General features: G+C 49.8%; 1 pseudogene; it reads left to right on the top strand.

Annotated features, from left to right (window-relative positions):
• Window positions 1–7607: 7607 nt before the first annotated feature.
• LOC119328207 lies at window positions 7608–9139 on the top strand (annotated as a pseudogene).
• Window positions 9140–11036: the final 1897 nt, after the last annotated feature.

Here is an 11036-nt window from a genome sequence, read left to right as displayed (position 1 = left end):
TTGAGAAACTCACAGTGCGGGAGAATTGAAAGCGTATCAACAAGGACCCAAATGTCCAAATTGTCTTACTCGATGTCAGGATCACCAAGATCCATGGTGACAAGCATACCCTCTTGAAAATCATACATCTTACAAAGTGCTTCCCAATCCGGGCAGCCAAAGTGGAATATGCTCTCAAAATTATATAGATTTACCTCAAAATTCATATCATGATGGGTCCTTAGGTGAATTTTCTTTGTTTCCATACTCTCATGATCTTCAAAATCCATCCTCTTCAAGACATAGTGTCTTGCATGGCATGAGATAAGCTAGTCGAATTAAAAAAGACGAAAGTTACACGTTGAAGTAGTAGAACTCGAGTTTAATTACGAAAAAAACACTTTGCGTCGTAGAATACCGTTTCAACATCGAAGGCCTCCTGGAGCCTAATGCTGAAGCGTCGACCTTCTACCAAGTGAGACCTGTCGCAGAAACCCTGACTGTCGCCGCACCAGGAGCACTCCGCGAGACTTTCGTCTGACGACATTTCCTATGTTCATAATTCAAATATTAAACTTCTAAAATTCAATATATGTACTACAAAAACTAAATTAGATCATTATTATTCAGCACGGGTTGACTATCGGTCCGTCAAGTCTTTTTTTTTAAACTCTCAGCTCACGTGGTGTATATATTCGATCGTTGCTGATGGTCGCTCCTCCCTTCGTCCCCGAGTGCATTAAACCAATATATGATGCAGACTTTCTCCCTCACTCATTTTTTGATTGTCATGTATGGAGCCTCGATAGACTTAAAGTCAACACGAAATGCCGTTTAATTATCTTTCTAGAAAATACAGTTCACTCGATATTTTCTACATATTCTAGCACAAGCCATGCCAAAATTCACGGAAAAATCTGGCATGACCTTTGCTAAAAAAGGACGTATTGAGCGCCTGAAATTTGCCGGAACGGAAATTAATAAACACTCCGGCAAAACATAGGCCACTAGTGTTACCTGCAAACATGGCCACTTGGGCAAGCACATGTCCTATTTGCATTCAAACTTGATGGTCATTGCATTCAAACTTGATGGTCATTGCATTCAAACTTGATGATCATTGCATTTCAATGGTTAAAAATATGAACAAAAACATTTCAAAATATCTTATAGGACTCATATTGACATGGAGATTTGGCTAGTCTCACCTCGTGGTCGGAGGGGGCCTCTGACGGGGATGACGGCGGCGACGACATGGAGATTTGGCTGCAAAAACAAAATAGTATTCAAAATAGTGCTCTCCAATTTGAGCATTCAAAATAAGAGTAATTCTCCAATTTGAGCATTCAATAAGCAAAACTAAATCATAAAATAAATTAGTATTCAAATTAGCATGCATTCAATAAGCAAAATTAAATCATCTCTTGCATCTGTACATCGTCGAATATTATCACTAATACATCTTGAATAGTCTCATACATATAACCTCACTAATACAGGTAAAACCCTAGCGAACGACGGGTATCGTCCCGGACGGTGGACACCCAAAGAGAAGGAACCATCACAGGATCATAGCTCCAGTGAGATCCCTGAAGAACCTGCCAGGTATTGGAGAACCTGCCCTCCAACGCAACTATGTAGCGACGGACGTACTCGTCCTCCTCGCTGACAAGGTGACGTACCACCTCCACAGGGTCCTCAAGCCTCCACATCGTCACTGGCCCACGCGACCGCCACCAAAGAAGGCTCGGGTCAACGGCGGACTGGCTCCTCACCAAGCTGCGCCTCCCGGAAGGTACCACATCCCAGGACCAGCCCGGCGGAGCCCAGTCCCGGACATGGCCCCTCTAATCAGGAAGACCTTCTCCGCCGAGTCGATGACAAGGATGCGGGATAGGCATCGTCGACGTCGATGCGGGAATAATTGTTTTAACTAAAAAAGTAAACTAGTTCTATTAATTTTCGTACTAAAAATAAAATAGTTGTATTAATTCAACTAGTTCAGTTAAGCACTTACTATCAATAAAAATAAACCAGTTTTTTACTAAAAATAAACTAGTTCAACTAGTTCTATTAATTTTCTTACTAAAAATAAACTCGTTTTAATAATTCAACTAGTTCTTACTAAAAATAAACTAGTTCAACTAGTTCTATTAATTTTCTTACTAATTCTATTAAACACTTACTAAAAAAGTAAAAAAAACTAGTTAGATGAACTCTAAAATTTAACCCTAACTAATTTAATGAACTCTAAAATTTAGCCCTAACTAATTGGATGACCTCTAAAACTAATTCTATTTAACAACTACTGCCCTAATTAGCATCTAATTTGATGAACCCTAACTAATTAGATGAACTCTAAAATTTAACCCTAAGAACCATAGCTAGGCAGAGGTAGGGGAGGAGGAGGAGGAGGGCATGCTCACCTAGGGCGCCGGCGGAGTTAGGGAGAGGGGCAGGCGGCGTGGAGGTCGGGGACGGGGTCGGAATCGGGGCGGCGGGCGCACGTCGGAGGGCGGCGATGTAGGGGGGCGTCGAGGCCGGGGTCGGGGGCGGCGTCGACGGCGTGCGGAGGGCGACGGGAGAGCGTGCGGCGGCCAGGCGACCACGGCGGCGACAGCAGATGCGCACGTGTTGGATTTGGGGGAAGTGGTCGTGGGGAAGAACCGCACGTGGTTAAATCAAAAGTAGCAGTAGCGCGTTCGAGATAAAGCGCTACTGCAACATTAGCTATAGCTAAGTTAGCTGTAGCGCCGGATAGAAACAAGCGCTACTGCTAACTTAGCTATAGCGCCTGTCCAGAAAGCCCGCTGCTGCTACACATTTCTTCTTTATTTTTCTTTTTCATTTATTTTCATTCATATTTTCCTTTTATTCCTTCCCCTTTTTATATTTCTTTCATTTTCATTTACTTTTCTATATGTTTTTTATTTTATTTTCCTTTCCTTAGCAGTAGTGCTTCCTGTGTAAAACACGCTACTACAACAATCTTAGCACTAGCGCGCTTTCTTTAGGCATGCTACAACAATCTAACAGATTGGATCGCAACTAAGCCCAAGTTGACCCGTCGTCCTCTCTAGTGTTGAATCCTCAGTCGCTCATCGCCAGCGCACCCCGTCATCCTTCTCGTGCAGCTGTGCTAGCCACATAGCATCACAGCTCTACCACAGCCCCCTCCGGTGGTCTCCCCCGCAACCCCTGGTGACTACTATAACCACCCCTAACGGCGAGATCTGGGTCACAGCACCACACACGTGTGGCATTGCATCATCCGTTGGCAGCAAGATCCGGGTCGCAGGAGCACATGTGTTGCATTGCATTGCAGCTCCGCAAGCAGCAATATTCTGGCTTGCCTTGTACTCCAAGTAGATCATGTATTCCTATATATATGCCCACGAGGCTCAAGCAATACATCAAACTATTCCACCAATCTTCCTCTCTTCCTTTTGACATGATATCTATCGCAAGTCGATCCTAAATCCTAGCCACCGCCGCTTCCGCACAGCGCGCCGCCCCCAGCGCGGTCGGCCTCCATGACCGCCGCCGGGGGCCGCGCCGCCCGTACCTAGGGTTCGTCCGCCGGTCGTGTTGACTGGCTGCCCTAGAGAGTCTTTTCCCCGAGTCTTGTTCCGGGGTTTTCTCTCTCCCGCCGGTCATCTTGATCGCGCGGTTTCTTTTTGGTTTTTCGATCTATTCTTGATCGTTTTGCGTCTCCCATCGCCACCATCGACCCCGAGCGCCTCTACTTCGACCCTGGCGCGACCAACCGGCCTCTCCTCCGACCCAATGGCCACGCACGCAGAGGCGGCCTGCTGGGCCAGCCGCCGTCCGCACATCGGTCCACCCGTCGCCCTGCGCCGGCCGTCACCCTGCGCCGGCCATCACCGTCCTGCTCCGATCGGGACACCTGCATCGCCCCGACCCGGCGGCCTTGCGCCTTGCGACGGCCAATCATAGCCATCGCTCGCGCCCGGCCCGCCCATCGATCCACGTCACCCGCCTCCGATGCGTCTGCACGGTAGCCCGGCAGTCTACCTCGTCGGCCTCGTCCTCGGCTGCGTCAGGACAACTACGTTAGGCTCGTCGGCTGCCTCAACTTGGGCGCTGCTACTCCGTTGGTCGCTCGGGCCTTGCTGCCAGGGCGCTGGCGCTGCTTTGGCAGCCCGGTGCCGGTGCTGATAAGCTCGACGCACGACGTCCCACGTCGTCCGTCGTCGCCGGCCTCATCTCGGACTTCGCCACCATCCTGCCACCACTGAGCGGCGTCCCCAACCTCGCGCGCGATCGGCTTGATCACCCGCTCGTCGTCGCGATCCACCTCATCTACGCCGCGCGACCGGCCTGGCCCGTCGGTTACGCGCGCCTCCGCAGGTCCCGTGAAGATCGTCCCCGAGTTCAGCGCGCCTCTCCACCGATCGAGCATCGGGCTGCCGCTGCGTCGCCCCATCGGGCCGCAGCGCCACCGCCCCGTGGTTCCTGTCGCGGCTGCATCGACTCATGCGTCGTCGCTGCGTTGCCCCTTCGGGCCATAGTGTCGCGATATGCGGTCCCCGCCGCCGCCGTCCCGAGGTCGTTCCCGCGGTTGCACCGACTCGCAAACCACCTTGTGTCGCCCCTTCGGGCCGCAGCGTCATGGCCCGCGGTCCCCGCCGCCGGCCCGGGGTCTTCCCGCCATCGCCTTGACCCGCCTGCTGCCGCTGCGTCGCCCCTTCGGGCCGTAGCGCCACGGCCCGCAGTCCACTCCGCCGTCACCGCGCGTCGACCTCCCGTGGTATGCGCCGCACCGTCTCCCTTGGCGCGGGAACGTCACCGTCCGCGCCGGTCTTCGTCACGCTGTCAGGGTTTTTCGCCTACTTCGAGCACCGCCGCCGCACTTTTAACCTAGCCGCCGCCGACGTCAGGCCGCCGCCGCCGCTCTTCTTTGGCTGCCGCCGCCGCTACCTCCGTAGCCGCCGGAGCCGCCCGTCCACCCCCTTCATCTTCATCCAGCACCAGCTCGTCGCCAGCGTCGCCGTCATCTACCCCAACCGCTTCATCTACTCTGACAAACCGCTGGCGACATTGGCCCCGCGCCGATTGGCGCCACAACCGTCGTCAAGTTCTTCTCTGCTGGCCCCTCCGACTTCTCCGACATGGCGTACAGCTCGTGTAGGTCCCTCGTCTACGCATGCTTGGTGCTGGCAACACCGATGCGTGCCTTCATCCACGACGTGTCCCCGGGCATGGCAAGCCTGGTCGGTGCTTCGTCAACTTCGTCTTCGTCCGTCTACGCATGCCCGGTGCTGGCAACATTGGTGCGTGCCTTCATCCACGATGTGTCCCCGGACTTGGCAAACCTGCTGCGACGCGTCGTCAACAACATCTTCTCCCTGGCGCACCACTACTTCGACACCACTGCGCCCATGCTAACTCGGCGCCCCCTTGCACCCACGGCTCCACGACGACTTTCTCGACACCGGCCACCCCGATTCGACATCGACCACGACTTTCTTCACACGGCTACCACAACCACGGCTCCACCACCCACGCTCTCGGCTACATCGACAAACGGCACAAAGGGCTACCGCCTGCTTGAGCAACCTCGTTGGTTTCCATTCCAGCCACGACTCCGCGATGCGTCAACCGTTATGACTGTGGGGGGATGTCCGTCGGCTTGCCTTCGGATTCTTCTCCAATCTCACCGTCTGCGTCGCTACCGTTGTGACAGCGGGGGGATGTTGAGTAACGTGATTGTATTAGGAAACATAGGTTAGACTAGGAAATATTCTGGCTTGCCTTGTACTCCAAGTAAATCATGTACTCCTATATATATGCCCACGAGGCTCAAGCAATACGTCAAATTATTCCACCAATCTCCCTCTCTTCCTTCTAACACGGCGGCAAGAGCCAGCTCGTAGCAGCACACACCTTGTATTGCACCTCCTTCGTCATTGTTTTTTTGGGAAAAATCTGTTTATTTTTACCATGATTGAGAAAATATGTTTCTTGATAATAAGCGTCTGTGCATGCGCATGCATATATAGGCATAGTAAATGACGTATGTTTTCTTCCATCGATACAGTAGTTACCTATCTACTAAGTCATACTTAAGTGAGAAACAGAGAATATTAGTACATCTCTGGTTCGATGCTCACCTCTTTTCTTTTTTGAAAAGGAGGATATACCCCCGACATCTGACCGACGCATACAATCATTTTATTAATTATTCACAATGATCATACAAAGTAATACTACATCAGTTCGCCTGAAGCCACCATCTGCTACTCCTATTCCCTTGATGAAGGTGTGCCAACGGTTCGATGCTCACCTAACTAATTGATATTTTAGTTTAACTCCTGTGCAGTCAACGCAGTCGGGTGATTAATTCTGGCGGTAGAAACTAATCTTCTCACACACGAAATCTTCTACCCCTCTCACCTAACCTTCTCTCTCCTCACGGACATAATATTTTTCACCTATCTCCTTACTTCTTTTTGGGTTGCATAGGTCACCGGACCACTTTGGCAGAGGTTAGGGAGCAAAATACGGGGTGTTGGTGTTGAAGTTAAATGTCAAACTTATCTTTTATATACTGAGGTTCTGTTAACAAAAAGTAACTTGTTTGATAGTAGTTCGACTCCATATTTCCGGTATAACTGTTGCAATATAATTTACTTAAACGGCCATTTCTACTCGCTTCCTAAGAGAAGTAATCTATATCGTACTGAGAAAAGTAGGATGACGTACTTACTTTCACAAATCTAAACATTAGTCAACATCAAACACTCAATTCAGCTAGCTAGCAAAGTAATTCACGAAAGTAATCTCAATTGTTTTCACGAAATCACCTTTGCCCGATATGACCGACGATTTGAGAGGAATCAACCACACGCACGCGCAATGAAAAAGGTTTCGGCGTAAGCGATGGAATTTCCATTGTGCACGTACGTCCAACTAGCTCTAGCTTGTTCCATGTGACATTGACCACAGGGGCTTGCACGTACCACACGTCTTGAATTCTTTACTAAATGCAAGCTCAGGCTGTGGGGCCAAAACCCACATTTTTTTTAAATGAAACCCACATTTTTTCAGTAGTACGGTATTGATCACGACGGATTATTTTTGTACGTATTGCTACCGCCGAATCCATCGGCCAGAGAGCCAACGTTCACGTTACTACTAGTACGATATGCAATTTTGCCTTGCACCACCTACAAGGCTAGTCAAGAGATCAAGCCTTGACAATAAGAACAAAAATCTTGAAGAATTGTTCCTCGTTCGTGCTGGGTCCGTGAGAACGACCATCCGTATCCAAATTGAAATGCACGAGTTGTCGCTCGGAACTCTACCTACCTACCTAGCTACCCACGCGTGCACTTTGGTAGGGCTCGCGACCAGGGCCCGTCCAACGCCCACACCGCCACGCCGCTTCCCGCATCCAGAAGTGCTATATATACCACACCCAACACCAACGACCAACTCCATTCACCACATCAAGCAGCAAAGCTATAGCACTACTTAGCGCACCTCTGCTTCTGCTTCTTGCTCTCCGGCAGCAAAGCAAAGCGAGCTAGCTGCACTTCATTAAACCAACAAGCCTCACATCTCCTTTGCTCCGATCATAATCAAGGGTTAAGCATCCTAAAGAAATGGACATCTTGGACGCTAACCCAATCTCCTTCTCCGCCTTCCCCGACGACAAGGCGGTGTTCGAGCCACTCAACCCCGAAGATGTCCGTGCATACCTCCACAAGGCCGTCGACTTCATCTCTGACTACTACACCAACATCGAGTCTATGCCGGTTCTGCCCAATGTGAAGCCGGGATACCTGCAAGACGAGCTGAGCGCGTCCCCGCCGACCCACTCCGCATCATTCGATGTCACCATGAAGGAGCTCAGGACCTCCGTTGTCCCCGGCATGACACACTGGGCTAGCCCCAATTTCTTCGCCTTCTTTCCCTCCACCAACAGCGCTGCTGCCATCGCCGGCGACCTCATCGCCTCTGCCATGAACACTGTTGGATTCATGTGGCAGGCCTCGCCCGCGGCCACCGAGATGGAGCTTCTCGCTCTTGACTGGCTTGCGCAGCTTCTGCGCCTACCCACCACCTTCATGAACCGCACCAGTACTGGACGTGGCACTGGCGGTGGTGTCATCCTCGGCACAACCAGCGAGGCATTGCTCGTCACGCTAGTGCCGCTCGTGATGCAGCGCTGCATCGGAGCGGCTCAGTCGGCGTGTCCCACCTACCACGCTTGGCTGTCTATGCTGCCGACCAGACCCACTCCACGTTCTTCAAGGCATGCCGCCTCGCAGGTTTCGACCCCGCCAACATCCTCTCAATCCCTACTGGGCCGGAAACTAACTACGGGCTCAACCCGTCCAAGCTTCTCGAGGTAATGCAAGCTGATGCCGATGCCGGTCTCGTGCCCACATATGTCTGTGCCACGGTGGGCACCACATCTTCCAATGCCGTCGACCCAGTGGGCGCCATCGCCGACGTTGCCGCCATGTTCAATGCATGGGTCCATGTCGATGCTGCCTACGCCGGCAGTGCGTGTATCTGCCCAGAGTTTCGCCACCATCTCGATGGCGTCGAGCACGTGGACTCCATTAGCATGAGCCCACACAAATGGCTTCTCACGTGCCTCGATTGCACCTGTTTGTACGTCCGTGATGCTCACCGACTTAGTGACTCATTGGAGACCAACCCGGAGTACCTCAAGAATGACGCTACCGATTCCGGTGAGGTCACCGATCTGAAAGACATGCAGGTCGGCGTTGGTCGGCGCTTCCGCGGGCTCAAGCTTTGGATGGTCATGCGCACATATGGTACCGCAAAGCTCCAAGAGCACATCCGTAGTGATGTCGCCATGGCCAAGATGTTTGAAGATTTCGTCCGCGCCGACAACAGGTTCGAGGTGGTTGTAACGAGGAACTTTGCTCTTGTGTGCTTTAGGATCAAGCCAAGTGGAGCCATGACGGAAGAGGATGCCGATGAAGCCAACCGTGTGCTAATGGAGAATTTGAACAAGACTGGCAAGGCTTATCTTGCGCACACGGTGGTTGGAGACAAGTTCATGCTCCGGTTCGCCGTTGGGTCGTCACTTCAGGAGGAGAGGCATGTGACGAGTGCATGGGACCTTATCAAGAAGACTACGAGCGGTATCATGGATTAAGTCGACGGACCTACTGACACAGAAAGTTCCAGGAGCTGCACAAATCCTTATATTTAGGGCATGGATATTCTTCTTTTCTTTCTTTTTGCTTCGATTCTGATTATTATTTATTTGGACATCTTGTTCTTATTCCGTTTTGTTATCTGTATCGACCGATGGGTATATCTGTAGCCAAGGTTTTGGTTACCGAATGAGGCAATTTTATCGAGGGGGACTGATAAATGTGGTTACCACGGTTCCCGCGAAATACCGAGAAATACCGAGAATATTTCGAGCAAATTTTGTAGTTGAATTTTGAATTCAAATAAGCGAATGAACGAATATTCGAACTAGAGACCTCTTAAAACAGGAACTAGGTTGCTACCAACACGCTAGAACCAACTCTCATGGCATTAATTAGATCCTACGTACTTTACAGTAAATCGAGCGTTTAAATTCAAAAAATTCAAGAAAAATGGTATTTTTTGCTCGGTATGGTGATTTACCGAGGGGCACGGAAATACGCGGTAACCATGGGAAATCTTGAAATTTCGACCGGTAACCAAAACAGTGTCTGTAGCAGGCTGATACAAAAAAGATGATTATAGATTGTAAAAGGGCTTATATTGAATGAACAAGAGCCACTGGTTTTATTTGTTATACTGTACTCTGGTAGCGAGTGAGGAATGCATCCATGCCCGCGCATCTCGATCAATCAAGAAATACTTACGTTGCCCTCACTTGGTTTTTTCGTTTCAAGATACCAGACCGAAGCCATGCAATTCCATCTCCATACTCCAAATCGAGTAATCGACCATATACTTGCATGCTTGAATTAATGGTGCTTGCACCGCAGCAATAACACAGCAAGTTTTGACATGGATGTAAGTAATTGAGTGATCAATTTAGTTTGCATCCCTTCGATGTGTCTATATTTTTTCAATGTATTATTGTGTCATGCGGAGATCTCGATGTGGGAAATTTGTTATACTATTTAAATAGTATCTACGTGTTGTTGCTCTGCACTTACAGGTTGAGAAGAGTGAGTTACGGTGGTAGCTAGTACATCACCATATGACTTGGTTCCTACTGACAATATCTGGCATCTGAGCCTGGCCAGTGCCAATCAGTTTGCATGGGACTCGTACGAGACTTCTCGCTCTAGCAAATCGTCTATCCTTGAGCAACCTCTTCAGGCTCCCGTGTATACTACAACCAGACACTACAACAAGTAAAAAAATAACACTTGTGGCACTAACTGCCAAAGCCCGAACTTCTCAGGCTTTGATACACACGTTTCAGACAGCTGAATGGTCGAGACTCGAGACGACCCTCATCCTGATCTCGCGCCTTCCCAGTTCTTCCCATATGCACACATTCAGCATCCTTGCTCACGCGGACCACCTCCGCATCTTTCTCCACTGCCAATAGTGAAAATGATTCTCTTTCCTCGGACGCCATGCACTAAGTGTTTGCTAAACTGCCATATGGATGCAAGACTAGGACCAGAACTGAGATGTTTTAGCAGTTTGATTTATGGCAGAATTTTTGTCAAGTCCACCAGGAAGGGGCTACAAAATGATCCACTTCTCTATTCAGTTCCTTCTAAAATATCAGCCCACAATAGGGATTGACATATGATCATGACCTCTTGCGCGAAGACATACCACTCATGACCTAACACCCCAAAAAAGTTAGGCGGACACAAACTGTGGTAATGGTGTAGAGATATATAACGAGCGAGGCTGGTCGATGGCCACAACTTTCGTTAAATCAACAGCACAGAAAATGTGAAGGTACTAAATGGATATAAGTGTGTAACTCATGAGGCGGAGTAGAACCAACCAGCAATGTTTTTACAGCATGAAAGCTATAACAGGCATCTAATAATCGCATAGAATTCAAGAGGCAATGAGGC

Source organism: Triticum dicoccoides, chromosome 7A (assembly GCF_002162155.2).
Source record: "Triticum dicoccoides isolate Atlit2015 ecotype Zavitan chromosome 7A, WEW_v2.0, whole genome shotgun sequence".
Taxonomy (NCBI): Eukaryota; Viridiplantae; Streptophyta; class Magnoliopsida; order Poales; family Poaceae; genus Triticum; species Triticum dicoccoides.
Note: the sequence above shows the minus strand (reverse complement) of the source record. Positions and strands in the feature narration are given on the sequence as shown.